This window comes from Galeopterus variegatus, unplaced genomic scaffold (assembly GCF_000696425.1).
Source record: "Galeopterus variegatus unplaced genomic scaffold, G_variegatus-3.0.2 Scaffold10969, whole genome shotgun sequence".
NCBI classification, from domain to species: Eukaryota; Metazoa; Chordata; class Mammalia; order Dermoptera; family Cynocephalidae; genus Galeopterus; species Galeopterus variegatus.
The window spans coordinates 7,494-23,967 of NW_007737080.1; the positions used below are offsets into that span (position 1 = coordinate 7,494).

General features: G+C 42.6%; 2 pseudogenes; both read left to right on the forward strand.

The window, feature by feature from the left end:
* The first annotated feature begins 3,265 nt into the window (after positions 1-3,265).
* On the forward strand, positions 3,266-6,646 carry LOC103610346 (annotated as a pseudogene).
* A 2-nt stretch (positions 6,647-6,648) lies between these two features.
* LOC103610347 lies at positions 6,649-9,130 on the forward strand (annotated as a pseudogene).
* The last annotated feature ends 7,344 nt before the right edge of the window (positions 9,131-16,474 follow it).

Genomic DNA, 16,474 nt, shown 5'->3' on the forward strand with positions numbered 1-16,474 from the left:
ATCCATCCCATTGTCTCAAAAATAGAGTGGTTTGTGTTACTATTATAACACCATTCCACCTACCAACTACAGTGCCAGTCTTGGTGCAGTCAGGGGTTATGCAGAGCGGTAGAAGATGCCTCTTCCCCATCCACAACAGAGGGCTTTGTCTTCTTTATTTTGCTATATATCAGTTCCCATCCTGATGTAACAATGAGCTAAATAGCACCATGAGTTGTAACTAGGAAAATCAATTCTCTGGAGGCCAGAGGCAGCCAGTTAGGAATAAAAGTCCTGAAGGAATAATTTAAAAGTTGATGTATGCTTCATCCAAGGAACATAGAAACACAACTTTTGAATTGCACAGAACAAGTAAGGAAAATGGCTAATTTCCCAGGACTGGTGGTGGGAAATGTTTGGATGTATGACATGCCCTCTAGAGTGTGATGTATATTTCCAGTTACACTTCCCACAAAATTGTATCACTTAGAGATGCTGGATCCTTGGGAAAACTGAGATATGTCCAAACCCAAAAGTAATCCAACTGCATACATTGCTTGAACAGTTCACTCACATTTGCAAAGAAGGCCTTAAGTACTAATTCCTTAATCCAAAGTATATTTCTGATTTTATTAGTGTCTTCTACCTGTGCTTAATGATTATCTACCATGTCAGATACCGTGCTAGGCACCAGACACACTTGTACAATGATGAACAAGGGAGAAACAGTTCTTTTTTTCATAAATCAACCTGTAATTGACTCTCCCATGTATGAAACCATAAGTGGTTTGTCTGAACCTCTCACCTAGAAATAACAGGCTTGCACTAGTAATTTCCCTTCTGTGTGTAAACATTGTAATTCCTAAACTACATGATCGGTTACAGGGTGGCAGGTATTTGTTTTTGGCTACTCACCACATTGACCATAATAAATAGTACACTTTAAATATCAAGACAATATGTGATGCACTAAATTGTATTTTACTACATGCACAATTTTCATTCCCATAGCCTCACACTAATTTAAAATTCTCTTACAGAATAAACTTTAACCAATTAAATGTTCCATGATAAATAACATTTGGTTCTATCTCAATTTTATTCTAACAGTATGATCTGAATTTCACATCTTTCAGAAACTGTTCTATTAAAATTACTTGCATGTAATACTCTCAATGGCCATACTTGAAAGTTATAAAGATGTCAAAAGATTACAGAATTACTTCTTAATTAAAAAAAAAAAAAGTCTCATCAGTGATCCATGGAAAGTCTATGAGACATTCTTCCATAAACTGCTGGTGATGAAAAGATGTGTTAAGCTGGAGATGAAAAGATTCAGAGAGGGCTTAAAATGTACTTTGTTTTGAATGGCTTCAGGCGATAAATCAGAACAAATATGTATTTGTAGGGAGTTCGGTTCAAAGCAAAAATTTTTGAAGTTCTGTTTATGTTTAATTTTAAATGCTTGAAAAAACCTCAATTCAGCTTCTTTCAAATATTTATTAAAGGTACGTGAAGATACAGAAATAATGAAAGTGTCAATAAGACGAATACATAATGTATTTCAAATTCTCATGAGAATAAACATTGATTACAGAGAAAATAGTGCCAGATCATTATTTTAAAAAAAGAAAAAAAAAAACACCTAGATTTTAGCCCGTTGCCCATCTCACAACTGCTTCATGAAACAAAGACCAGTTGAAAATTCCATGGCACTTGCCCTGACTCAGAAAAACTGAGCAACCACCGCTTCTTTCCTTCAAAATGTGCTCTTACAGAGAACCAATCACAGCAACTGAAATTTCAGAACAACTGTGAAAGGTTAGAAGTGGGCCATATATTCTAGGAGCTATAAGCCCTGCAAGTAAAGGGCTATAAATGCAAGTTAGGGCAGGAACTATTGCTATAGCAAGACACACTGAAAGATTTATTTTTCCGTGTCACATTTGCTTAGAAAAGAGAATGGGCCAGGTAAGATAAGAAAAAGACAGACCAATGACCACATAAAAGTGCACAAGGTGAAAGTGGACTAGTTGCTAGAACTAGTCCTTCAGGTATTTTTTTGAAATGAGGATTACAGAGACATTCAAGCAGAACATAGAGTTTGAATACTTCTTTCCTTCTTTGAGACTGAGTTCAAATAAAATAATGAATATGAATTGATAGAAAAGCAATTAAGAACAATGGAAAAGGAAGAAAACATGAAACAATCATTAGAAGACAATATACTTCGAAATGTTTTACATGGAAAACAAAAACCTAGAGAATTTTGAGATCACAACATACACAAACAATGTTAATTTAATTTCAATTTTTACAAAAGTTGCCAACTTTAATCTTACTGCTTTGCTAAATATTCATACGAAGTTTGATCAACGAACAGGACAGCCTGCATCCATTTTTGCTTGTAACTGTATTTGAGAACTCTACAATTTACAATATTTTAGCCAACATTAATAACAATAATAAGACAACTAAAAATATGCCTAATTTTAAAAGCACAAAAGACTTGTATTAATAAATAAAAAGTGTTTACTGAAATATGTAAACAATTTGAATAAATAAAAAGACATAATATGGTACTAACCAGAAATAATGTTGAAAATTAATAATTTTCTTAAATTAATATATAAATTTAAGAGGTACAAATCACATCTTCAATAGTATTTTGGGGATACTGACAAAATGATTCTAAATTTCAGCTGGAAATAAATAAATGTGCTAAAAATCAAGAATGTTTTGTAAGCGCAAGATAATGATATCATTATTTTGAAATCAAAATATTTTTATATCAATGATGTCATATGATATCTTTATAAAGATATATTAAAGGAACAAATACAGTAACATATCTGAGTATAACAGAATTTAGTAGGTGACAAATTAGATATTGGCCTCTTTAATTTGGAGATGATAAACCATTCAATAAATTGTATTGTAACAATTGACTAGCTAGTTTTTAGAAAGAAAAATCGTATCTTATAATGTTTACCTACATAAATTGCAAAAGAGTTAAATCTGAAAACAAACTACTAAAAATGTAGAGACTATGTAAGTTATCTTGGAATAAATAAGGATTTCTTAAGCATATCCCCCACACCCCCAAAAAAGAATTATAGCATATTTGATAATAAGATTTAAGGCACAGCCGGTGAGCAGCATAAACATGGCTGTGACTGGCACCGCAGGTGAGGCGGTAGCGAGTGGGGGCTGTGGAGTGTCATGGGCGGTGGTGGCGCCTCTCCCTGAGCAGGACCGCAGCGGGGCCTCAGCGCTGATCCAGTCCATGTACGAGAGCAGAGAGCTGGGCAGTCTGGAGACCATGGAGACACTCACAGAGCTGTGCAACAAGCTGAACCCAGGGTTGGGGGGGACGTCTGCAGTTTATCAGCCATCAAGATGTTGCAGTTTATCAGCCATCAAGATGCTACAGGTTGTCAGCCATCAAGTGAGAGAGTTCCCCGACTTGTTTTCAGACCAGCTGTGTAGCTCCTTACCTGGCAGTAGTGGTAATGGTGGCAGTGGCAGCAGTAGCAGCAGCAATGGCAGGAGCAGAAGTGGCAGAGCCATTGCCCCTCGATGCAGCCCTCATTCAGCCAGATCCCATTACTTTCCTTCTCTCAGTTGGCCTCCTCCCCCCAGGCTCCAGCCCTGCAGGTTAAGGTCCCTCCCACCACAGTTTCCACCCCACCTGAGGGCTACTCCTGTTCTTCAGCCCTTCCCCCAGCCCCAATCTCAACCTCAGCTACAGCAACAGATGGTAATGATCACCTGGACTTTCAGCACTGCTTGGCAAATGAGAATCATCTAGCAGCCTTTGAAATACCAGAATGTGGCTACCAGCTTTCAAGTCCTTTAGCCTCAAGTCCAAAGCCTGATGACATCCTCCCAGGTACAGCCAGTCACCATCCAGCAACAGGTGCAGACAGTATGGAACCAGCAGGTGCTGACACAAACAACCAATGATATGCTGCAAACACTTGCCCCAGCCACGATGCAGACGGTTGCTGCACCTCAGGTTCAGCAGGACCAGGTCCTAATCCAGACTCAGATCATCAAGACAGATTCCATTGTTCTGACCACACTGAAGTCAGAGGGCAACCCTGTCACATCTGCTGTCCAGAACCCAGCCCTCAGCACCCCCATCCAGATGGCTGGCCTTCAAGTACCAACCCTATGGGCAACAATGGGACCATTCTGACCACAATGGCTGTGAAGATGCAGCAAGAGAAAATGCCAATTAAGCCGGTACTCTGAGAGGTCGAGCAGCTCGAGCCCCCCAAAGAAGGAGAAAGTCAGATGACACGCAATATCATTGAAAAGTGATAGCACTCCTCCATCAACGACAAAATTGGGTTGAAGAACCTGGTCATGGGGACAGATGCCAAAATGCACAAATCTGTTGTTCTGAGGAAGGCCATTGATTACTTCCAATACTTGCAGCAGGTCAGTCATAAACTGCACCAGGAAAACATGGTGCTGAAGCCAGCAAATCAGAAAAACAAGTTCCTGAATGGCATCGACTTAGGCAGTCTGGTGGACAATGAGGTGAGTCTGAAGATCGATGGCTTTAAACAAAATGATACTCCCCCCAACCCCAGGCCTCTGACTCAAGGTCCCAGGCTGGCTTCTCCTCCTACTTTATCGACTATGAGCCAGGAAACCTTCTGTTGGATGCGGCAAAGGTCAAATATCAACTTGACTCTCCTCCTGTAGTGCTGGACATGGAGATGCCCAAATTCTCCATTCACCCATAAATGCTGCTGTATGTCTTCACCTTCCTGTGCCTCTCCTTTAACCCCATGACTTCCCTGCTGCAATGGAGAGGGCCCCACGATTCTGACCAGCAGCCATACTTAGGCTCTGGCTGCAGCGTACTTTCATTTGAGTTAGGTTTCGGCAGCTGGTTTGACTGGATGATGCCCATTCTTCTCTTATGGCTGGTAAATGGTGTGATTGTCCTGAGCATCTTTGTGAAGCTGTTGGTCTGTTGGTTCACTGGGAGCCAGTGATCTGGCCACACTTGTGGTCCTCAGTAACCTTCTGGAGGCACCAGAAGCAGGCAGACCAGAACCTCGCTGGGGGGATTTTGATACTTCTGGCAACCTAAAAGCCTGCCTGTTAGTTTTGGGCTGGGCACTGTCCCCCTCCCACCTGCACCTGGCCTGCAGCATCTCCTGGAATGTAATCGCTGCAGCCTGCAGCAACTGTGCCTGGTGTGCTGGCTGCTCAAGAAAGTCTTCTAGCATGGTGGGCCATCACAGCCACTGAAGAGGGCTTTGAGACAAAGCTAAGACCAATGCCCAGGATGTGGCCTTGGCCTATCACACACTGACAGGCTGCACATCACAGGGAAGCTTCCTGCAAAGATCTGCCAGTTCAGTACTACGCATGGCTTTGTGTGCTATGAACCTGGCTGAATGTGTAGAGGAGAAAATCCCTACCCGGCATGCTAGCTGAAATTCATCTGACTGCTGCCTTGGGGCTCAAGACTCGGTGTGGAGACCAGGAAGCTCTGCTACTTGATCAGTCAAACCCAGAGTTTATGTGGCCGTGAGCACAATACTGTCCCTGACTCCCTACACTGACTCTGCCAGCCCCTGGGCCAGAAGTTTTTCATGGAGCAGAGTTGGTCAGTGAAGTCGGCTGCCAGGGAGAGTCTGTACCATGTCCAGAGGAACCCAAACAATCGCATTGCCCAGATCCACTGGGCCTTCTGCAAGAACCTGCTGGAACAAGCCATGGAATCCGTGGTGAAATCTCAGGCCAAAAAGAAGCCTGGAGACCAGGAAGGAGAGAGTTGTGAATTCTCCAGTGCTCCGGAGCGCCTGAAATTACTTGATTCTTTTGTGGACTCTGTGAGGATCATGACCCCACCATTCTCCAGCAGCTGGAGCTCTCAAGTGAGCCCTTGTTCTGGACATCGTCTGTCAGTGGTGGATGTCCACAATCATTACGGCCATCAGCTGGCTTCAGGGAGATGACATAGCTGTGTGCTCTCATTTTACCAAAGCACAGCATGTCCTCAGGCCCTGGAAGTAACTGAGAACCCCCAGGTGAAGTCGTCTTCCACACCTTCATAACCATGCAAGCCTCATTCTCCAGGAGAACAGATGGGTAGCAGAGTGCTTTTTGCCATTGCAAGAGGACCAGTGGCCACCTATGGAGCAGCCTCAATGTCAGCGGGACCACCCCTTACCCTGCCCTCAATCACATGGTCCAGCTGCTCACCTGTGACCTGCTACTCTCTCTACAGAGAACACTCTGGCAAAAGCAGGCAGGCACCAGCCAGGCCCTGGGCAAGACTTTCCATGGGTCAAGCCCAGAGCTGGCTGGCTTCCAGCAGCACTGGGCAGCTTGCGCAGGCTGGCACACAGCTTCCACCTAGCAAGGTGTTCTTGCACTAAGCCACTGTGCACCTAATGGCAGGAACGGCCCCACTCACACCCATCAGCTGCTGGAACACAGCCTGCAGCTGGGCACCATGCAGAATGCCAAGTGCAGAGAGGTGGACACCTGGCCTGACAAACAAGAGTGGGCCACCGCTATCTGCTGGCCTGCCACCACCTTCCCCTCTCCTTCCTCTCCTCCCTGCGCCAGTGGGCAGTGGAGGCCATCTGCAATCTGCAGCCTGGAGAAGGTGGGCAACCAGCAATCCTGCAACAACTGTCAGNGACCACAATGGCTGTGATGATGCAGCAAGAGAAAATGCCAATTAAGCAGGTACTCTGAGAGTTCGAGCAGCTCGAGCCACCCAAAGAAGGAGAAAGACAGATGACATGCAATATCATTGAAAAGTGATAGCACTCCTCCATCAATGACAAAATTGGGTTGAAGAACCTGGTCATGGGGACAGATGCCAAAATGCACAAGCCTGTTGTTCTGAGGAAGGCCATTGATTACTTCCAATACTTGCAGCAGGTCAGTCATAAACTGCACCAGGAAAACATGGTGCTGAAGCCAACAAATCAGAAAAACAAGTTCCTGAATGGCATCGACTTAGGCTTTAAACAAAATGATATTCCCCCCAACCGCTGGCCTCCAACTCAAGGTCCCAGGCTGGCTTCTCCTCCTACTTTATCGACTATGAGCCAAGAAACCTTCTGTTGGATGCGGCAAAGGTCAAATATCAACTTGACTCTCCTCCTGTAGTGCTGGACATGGAGATGCCCAAATTCTCCATTCGCTCATAAATTCTGCTGTATGTCTTCACCTTCCTGTGCCTCTCCTTTAACCCCATGACTTCCCTGCTGCAATGGAGAGGGCCCCGCGATTCTGACCAGCAGCCATACTTAGGCTCTGGCTGCAGAGTACTTTCATTTGAGTTAGGTTTCGGCAGCTGGTTTGACTGGATGATGTCCATTCTTCTCTTATGGCTGGTAAATGGTGTGATTGTACTGAGCATGTTTGTGAAGCTGTTGGTTCACTGGGAGCCAGTGATCTGGCCACACTTACGGTCCTCAGTAACCTTCTGGAGGCACCAAAAGCAGGCAGACCAGAACCTCGCTGGGGGGATTTTGATACTGCTGGCAACCTAAAAGCCTGCCTGTCAGTTTTGGGCTGGGCACTGTCCCCCTCCCACCTGCACCTGGCCTGCAGCATCTCCTGGAATGTAATCGCTACAGCCTGCAGCAACTGTGCCTGGTGCGCTGGCTGCTCAAGAAAGTCTTCTAGCATGGTGGGCCATCACAGCCACTGAAGAGGGCTTTGAGGACAAAGCTAAGACCAATGCCCAGGATGTGGCCTTGGCCTATCACATGCTGACCGGCTGCACATCACAGGGAAGCTTCCTGCAAAGACCTGCCAGTTCAGTAGTATGCATGGCTTTGTGTTCTATGAACCTGGCTGAATGTGTAGAGAAGAAAATCCCCACCCGGCATGCTAGCTGAGATTCATCTGACTGCTGCCTTGGGACTCAAGACCCGGTGTGGAGACCAGGAAGCCCAGCTACTTGCTCAGTCAAACCCAGAGTTTATGTGGCCCTGAGCACAATACTGTCCCTGACTCCCTACACTGACTCTGCCAGCCCCTGGGCCAGAAGTTTTTCATGGAGCAGAGTTAGTCAGTGAAGTCAGCTGCCAGGGAGAGTCTGTACCGTGCCCAGAGGAACCCAAACAATCGCATTGCCCAGGTCCACTGGGCCTTCTGCAAGAACCTGCTGGAACAAGCCATGGAATCCGTGGTGAAACCTCAGGCCAAAAAGAAGCCTGGAGACCAGGAAGGAGAGAGTTATGAATTCTCCAGTGCTCCGGAGCACCTGAAATTACTTGATTCTTTTGTGGACTCTGTGAAGATCATGACCCCACCATTCTCCAGCAGCTGGAGCTCTCAAGTGAGCCCTTGTTCTGGACATCGTCTGTCAGTAGTGGATGTCCACAATCATTATGGCCATCAGCTGGCTTCAGGGAGATGACATAGCTGTGTGCTCTCATTTTACCACAGCGCAGCATCTCCTCAGGCCCTGGAAGTAACTGAGAACCCCCAGGTGAAGTCGTCTTCCACACCTTCATAACCATGCAAGCCTCACTCTCCAGGAGAACAGATGGGTAGCAGAGTGCTTTTTGCCATTGCAAGAGGACCAGTGGCCACCTATGGAGCAGCCTCAATGTCAGCGGGACCACCCCTTACCCTGCCCTCAATCACATGGTCCAGCTGCTCACCTGTGACCTGCTACTCTCTCTACAGAGAACACTCTGGCAAAAGCAGGCAGGCACCAGCCCCGCCCTGGGCAAGACTTTCCATGGGTCAAGCCCAGAGCTGGCTGGCTTCCAGCAGCACTGGGCAGCTTGCGCAGGCTGGCACACAGCTTCCACCTAGCAAGGTGTTCTTGCACTAAGCCACTGTGCACCTAATGGCAGGAACGGCCCCACTCACACCCATCAGCTGCTGGAACATAGCCTGCAGCTGGGCACTATGCAGAATGCCAAGTGCAGAGAGGTGGACACCTGGCCTGACAAACAAGAGTGGGCCACCACTATCTGCTGGCCTGCTGCCACCTTCCCCTCTCCTTCCTCTCCTCCCTGGGCCAGTGGGCAGTGGAGGCCATCTGCAATCTGCAGCCTGGAGAAGGTGGGCAACCAGCGATCCTGCAACAACTGCCAGCAGATGATTGTCAAGCTGGGGTGGCAGCACTGCCATCACAGCCTCCTGACCAATAGGCTCAGCCCACCTCCTTCCAGCTGTGTCTCTGTCTCTCTCTCCCAGGACCCGCTCTCTGTCTTCAGTTATTTTCCCTCCTCCCTCTTAGAGCTGTGGAGATAAGCCTTGCCTTTTCAGCTGTCACCTGCTGAGGTTTTGTACCACCTCAGGCCGGCAGGTCCCTTTAAGCTGCTGTCCATAGATAACTGCCAGTGGTCCAGCTGGGCCTGAGAAAAGAGACAGGACAAGAATTGGGGTGTACCCTTGACTTGAAAGCAGCAGGGGGAGCTCCCAAGCTGCCAAGCCCCTGCCTCTAGCCCTCCTAATTCTCTCTCCTGAATGTCTCTCTCCCTTGCTTCCTCATTTTATCAGTCTTTCTATCTGGGGGACATAAGTCTCTGAGCATAAGAAAGCAATTTGCCCTTGTTGCTGTGCCCAGCATACCTTCTCCCCACTTTTTCTACTAATTATTTTATATCAGCATGCTTGACTTTGCCATGATGCAGGGCAAAGTTGCTGTAGCATCTTTATTTCTCTCCCTGGGTCTGCGTGTTCTCCTTTGTGCCCCACTAAGCCAGTTCATTGTTTTCTCTTCATTACACAGGACAGCCAGGGAAGGAGGCGGAGCCCTTGTGAGGTGGTGGGCGGCAGGGGGCAGGCCTGAAGATGGATGAAATAATGTCTGCATTATTTTTTAAATTTTTTAAAAAATAAAAGGTATCTTATTAAAAATAATAAATATATAGAAGAAAAGTTTCAAATTTAAAATAATTACAAGCCATTTAAAAATAAAGACAAATTTGAGGCAAATAGTAACAGGAAAAACAAATTTACAATAACAATATGTAAGGAACACTTAAATAATAATAATAATGATGCAACTTAAAAATGAGTGAAGAACTTGAAGAAGTATTTCTTCAAAGACATACAAATGGACAACGGGTATACACAAATGCTCAGCATCATTAGGCATCAGAAAAATGCAAATCAAACAACTGAGATATCAATTCATACCTGTTAGCATGGCTATTATAAAAACAAAAACAACAACAACAAATAAAAACAAAGATAAGAAGTATTAGCAGAATGTGGAGAAATTGGAAGTCTTGTACACTGTTGGTGGAAATGTGAAATGGTGAAGCCACTATGAAAAACAATGTATTTAAATAATTACCATATGTTCTAGCAATTCCACTTTTAGGTATAAGTCCAAAAGAATTAAAATCAGGTTCTTAAAGAGATACCTGCATTCCCATATTCATTGCAGCATTATTCACAAAAGCCAAGATATAAAAACAACCTAAATGTCTTTGTTAGTCTAGCCAAAGGTTTATGGATATTGCTTATTTTTTCAAGAAACCAACTCTTTGCTTTATAAAATGACTTTGCCATGATGCAGGGCAAAGTTGCTGTAGCATCTTTATTTCTCTCCCTGGGTCTGCGTGTTCTCCTTTGTGCCTCACTAAGCCAGTTCATTGTTTTCTCTTCATTACAAAGGACAGCCAGGGAAGGAGCCGGAGCCCTTGTGAGGTGGTGGGCGGCAGGGGGCAGGCCTGAAGATGGATGAAATAATGTCTGCATTATTTTTTAATTTTTAAAAAATAAATGGTATCTTATTAAAAATAATAAATATATAGAAGAAAAGGTTTCAAATTTAAAATAATTACAAGCCATTTAAAAATAAAGACAAATTTGAGGCAAATAGTAACAGGAAAAACAAATTTACAATAACAATATGTAAGGAACACTTAAATAATAATAATAATGATGCAACTTAAAAATGAGTGAAGAACTTGAAAAAGTATTTCTTCAAAGACATACAAATGGACAACGGGTATACACAAATGCTCAGCATCATTAGGCATCAGAGAAATGCAAATCAAACAACTGTGAGATATCACTTCATACCTGTTAGCATGGCTATTATAAAAACAAAAAACAACAACAACAAATAAAAACAAAGATAAGAAGTATTAGCAGAATGTGGAGAAATTGGAAGTCTTGTACATTGTTGGTGGAAATGTGAAATGGTGAAGCCACTATGAAAAACAATGTATTTAAAGAATTACCATATGTTCTAAAATTCCACTTTTAGGTATAAGTCCAAAAGAATTAAAATCAGGTTCTTAAAGAGATACCTGCATTCCCTTATTCATTGCAGCATTATTCACAAAAGCCAAGATATAAAAACATCCTAAATGTCTTTGTTAGTCTAGCCAAAGGTTTATTGATATTGCTTATTTTTTCAAGAAACCAACTCTTTGTTTATAAATCTTTTATGTTCTTTAATCTCTAATTAATTTTTCTCTGCTATGATTCTTTATTATTTCTATCCTTCTATATACTTTGGGTTTAGTTTGTTCTTGGTTTTTAGTTTCTTGAGGTGTACCATTAGGTTGTTTATCTGAAGTCTTCTTTTTTGATGTAGACATTTATTGCTATAAACTTCCCTTAGAATTGCTTTTGCTGAATCAGTTCATATAACATATTCCTCATTTCTAGAATTTCTATTCATTTTTGTTTTAATTAATCTATTCCTTTGTCAAGTTTCTCATTCTGTTTCTAGACTGCTTTCCTGTTATCATTTAATTTTCTATCTGTATTTTCTTATGATTCCCCAAACATCTTTAAAAGGGTCATTCCTAATTCTACGTCAGACATCTCACAAATCTGCTGTTCTTCTGACTTCATTGTGGGTGCTTTGTTGGTTTCCTTTGGTGCTGTCATATTTTTCTATTGTTTCTCAATTTTTGTGTCTTTACATTAATGCCTGTGCATTTGAGGAGACAGCTACCTCTTCCAAGTTTTATAGGTATCATTTGGTGGTGTTAGATATTTTCTGCTCAATATCAGAACTTTGTTTCTGGTCTGTGTTTTATTTTTTTTTTTTCCATTCTGTAGTGGATTAATAGCAATCACTGTCACTTACACAATGCACAGGAACTAATTTACTGTCCTGTGGTTAATTCCCAGGTTGGGAGAAACTTCCTGTGGCGACCAGAATTTCAGTTCTGTGTCTGAACTAAATTGCTGCCTTATTGTTTCTCAAAGTGGGAAAAACTTTTTGCGTGGACCAGATTTTAAATGTTGGCCTTTTAATCACTTCTGGGTCACATGGGGTCACCACAGACACAAATGGGCTATGTGGAAATTCCAGCCTGGAACTGAGTCTTTTCCATAAACTGTGCCCCCTGCAGTTTTATCACACTGGCCAGTCTCCAGTGTGTGGCACCCATGCCAAACGGAAGGCATAACAGCTGCCAACACTGTGCCCAGTGCTCCCCTGCCAGTTCAGCACCCCCCTCACCGCCCTCAGCCCCAGCACTACAAACATTTGTCATGGGGCAGGCTGCATACAAGTACCACATGAAGACTCACTCACCTCTGGGTGATTCTCTTCTTCTTCTGCTGTGGCCACTCCCTCCTTTGTGGGCCCAAGGGAAGCTTGTGAGTGGCTTTGCTCTCCTGGGAGATGGAATGGTGCTCTCCAAAGTGATATTTATTTATTTAGCCAGTGGTCATGGCTCTCTCCTCACTTGCAGACTCCAAGTAGCTTCATACAACGTTTGCAGCTATCTGCACACAGGTGCCTCACTGATCCAGGGAGCAGCTGAGGTTTGGAATGATCATGGTTCCTCTTCCCNGGGTGGCAGCACTGCCATCACAGCCTCCTGACCAATAGGCTCAGCCCACCTCCTTCCAGCTGTGTCTCTGTCTCTCTCTCCCAGGACCCGCTCTCTGTCTTCAGTTATTTTCCCTCCTCCCTCTTAGAGCTGTGGAGATAAGCCTTGCCTTTTCAGCTGTCACCTGCTGAGGTTTTGTACCACCTCAGGCCAGCAGGTCCCTTAAAGCTGCTGTCCATAGATATCTGCCAGTGGTCCAGCTGGGCCTGAGAAAAGACACAGGGCAAGAATTGGGGTGTACCCTTGACTTGAAAGCAACAGGGGGAGCTTCCAAGCTGCCAAGCCCCTGCCTCTAGCCCTCCGAATTCTCTCTCCTGAACGTCTCTCTCCCTTGCTTCCTCATTTTATCAGTCTTTCTATCTGGGGGACATAAGTCTCTGAGCATAAGAAAGCAATTCACCCTCGTTGCTGTGCCCAGCATACCTTCTCCCCACTTTTTCTACTAATTTTTTTATATCAGCGTGCTTGACTTTGCCATGATGCAGGGCAAAGTTGCTGTAGCATCTTTATTTCTCTCCCTGGGTCTGCGTGTTCTCCTTTGTGCCCCACTAAGCCAGTTCATTGTTTTCTCTTCATTACAAAGGACAGCCAGGGAAGGAGCCGGAGCCCTTGTGAGGTGGTGGGTGGCAGGGGGCAGGCCTGAAGATGGATGAAATAATGTCTGCATTATTTTTTAATTTTTTAAAAAATAAATGGTATCATTAAAGATAATAAATATATAGGAAATAAAGTTTTCAAATTTAAAATAATTACAAGCCATTTAAAAATCAAGACAAATTTGAGGGAAATAATATCAGGAAAAATAAATTTACAATAACAATATATAAGGAACACTTAAATGATAATAATAATGATGCAACTTAAAAATGAGTAAAGAACTTGAAGAAGTATTTCTTCAAAGATATACAAATGGACAACGGGTATACACAAATGCTCAGCATCATTAGGCATCAGAGAAATGCAAATCAAACAACTGAGATATCACTTCATACCTGTTAGCATGGCTATTATAAAAACAAAAAACAACAATAACAAATAAAAACAAAGATAAGAAGTATTAGCCGAATGTGGAGAAATTGGAAGTCTTGTACGCTGTTGGTGGAAATGTGAAATGGTGAAGCCACTATGAAAAACAATGTATTTAAAGAATTACCATATGTTCTAGCAATTCTACTTTTAGGTATAAGTCTGAAAGAATTAAAATCAGGTTCTCAAAGAGATACCTGCATTTCCATATTCATTGCAGCATTATTCACAAAAGCCAAGATATAAAAACAACCTAAATGTCTTTGTTAGTCTAGCCAAAGGTTTATTGATATTGCTTATTTTTTCAAGAAACCAACTCTTTGCTTTATAAATCTTTTATGTTCTTTAATCTCTAATTAATTTTTCTCTGCTATGATTCTTTGTTATTTCTATCCTTCTATATACTTTGGGTTTAGTTTGTTCTTGATTTTTAGTTTCTTGAGGTGCACCATTAGGTTGTTTATCTGAAGTCTTCTTTTTTGATGTAGACATTTATTGCTATAAACGTCCCTTAGAATTGCTTTTGCTGAATCAGTTCACATAGCATATTCATCATTTCTAGAATTTCTATTCATTTTTATTTTAATTAATCTATTCCTTTGTCAAGTTTCTCATTCTGTTTCTAGACTGCTTTCCTGTTATCATTTAATTTTCTATCTGTATTTTCTAATTATTCCCCAAACATCTTTAAGAGGTTTATTCCAAATTCTCTGTCGCACATCTCACAAATCTGCTGTTCTGCTGACTTCATTGTGGGTGCTTTGTTGGTTTCCTTTGGTGGTGTCATATTTTTCTATTGTTTCTCAATCTTTGTGTCTTTACATTAATGCCTGTGCATTTGAGGAGACAGCTACCTCTTCCAAGTTCTACAGGTATCATTTGGTGGTGTTAGATATTTTCTGCTCAATATCAGAACTTTGTTTCTGGTCTGTGGGTTTTTAATTTCTTTTCCATTCTGTGGTGGATTAATAGCAATCACTGTCACTTACACAATGCACAGGAACTAATTTACTGTCCTATGGTTAATTCCCAGATTGAGAGAAACTTCCTGTGGGGACCAGAATTTCAGTTCTGTGCCTGAACTAAATTGCTGCCTTATTGTTGTTTCTCAAAGTGGGAAAAACTTTTTGCGTGGACCAGATTTTAAATGTTGGCCTTTTAATCACTTCTGGGTCACATGAGGTCAACACAGACACAAATGGGCTATGTGGAAATTCCAGTCTGGGACTGAGTCTTTTCCACAAACTGTGCCGCCTGCAGTTTTATCACACTGGCCAGTCTCCAGTGTGTGGCACCCATGCCAAACGGAAGGCATAACAACTGACAACACTGTGCCCAGTGCTCCCCTGCCAGGTCAGCTTCCCCCTTACCCCCCTCAGCCCCAGCACTACAAATATTTCTTATGGGGCAGGCTGCATACAAGTACCACATGAAGACTCACTCACCTCTGGGTGATTCTCTTCTTCTTCCGCTGTGGCCCCTCCCTCCTTTGTGGGCCCAAGGGAAGCTTGTGAGTGGCTTTGCTCTCCTGGCAGATGGAACGGTGCTCTCCAAAGTGATATTTATTTATTTAGCCAGTGGTCATGGCTCTCTCCTCACTTGCAGACTCCAAGTAGCTTCATACAATGTTTGCAGCTATCTCCAGACAGGTGCCTCACTGATTCAGGGAGCAGCTGAGGCTTGGAATGATCATGGTTCCTCTTCCCACTCACCACAGCCCTTCATGACTTCACAGACTCCATGGGTCCAGCCTCCTCTTCCCCAGAGCTCTGGCAATCTCGGGGTGGCAGTTTTTGCATTGTAAGAATCATAAGTTGATCTTTTGTGGGGGGGAGCAATGACAGGAATTATCTATTACACCATCTTGGTGGCATCAATTTCCTCTCTTTGCCTTTAAAAACAAACGTGGACTAAAAATGAAAGGATGAAATTTAAAGTATTCCATGCAAATGGGAACCAAAAGAGAGCAGTGCAAAAGTAACAAGACTTTAGCTAGACTAAGAAAAAAATAGGAGACTCAATAAATAAAATATAAAATGAAAAAGGAGACATTACAACTGATACCACAGAAATATAAAGGGTCATAGGATATACTATGAACAGTTATAAATCAGAAAATTGCATAACCTGGAAGAAATGGATAAATTCCGAGACACACACAATCTACTGAGACTCAGTCATAAAAAATATAAAATCTGAATATTACAGTAATAATTAAGGAAATCGAATCAGTGATAAAATCTCTCATTAAAGAAAAGCCTATACAATAATGACTTCGCAACTTAATTCTACCAAGTATTTAGAAAAGAATACCAATCCTTCAAAAATTCTTTCAAAAAATTAAAAAGGAGGTGATATTTCCAAACTCATTTTATAATGCTAACATTACCCTCCTACCAAAGCCAGATGAAGACACAATACAAGCAGAAAATTGCAGGTCAATATCCCTTATGAACATAGATGCAAAAATTCTCAAAAAAATATTAGCAAAGTAAATTCAACAGCACATTAAAAGGATCATACATCATTACCAAGGGGGATTTATCTCTAGGAGGTAAGGATGATTCAGCATATGCAAATCAATAAATGTGCTACATCACATTATCAGAATAAAAATAAAAATGGTGATTATCTCAACAAACAAAAAA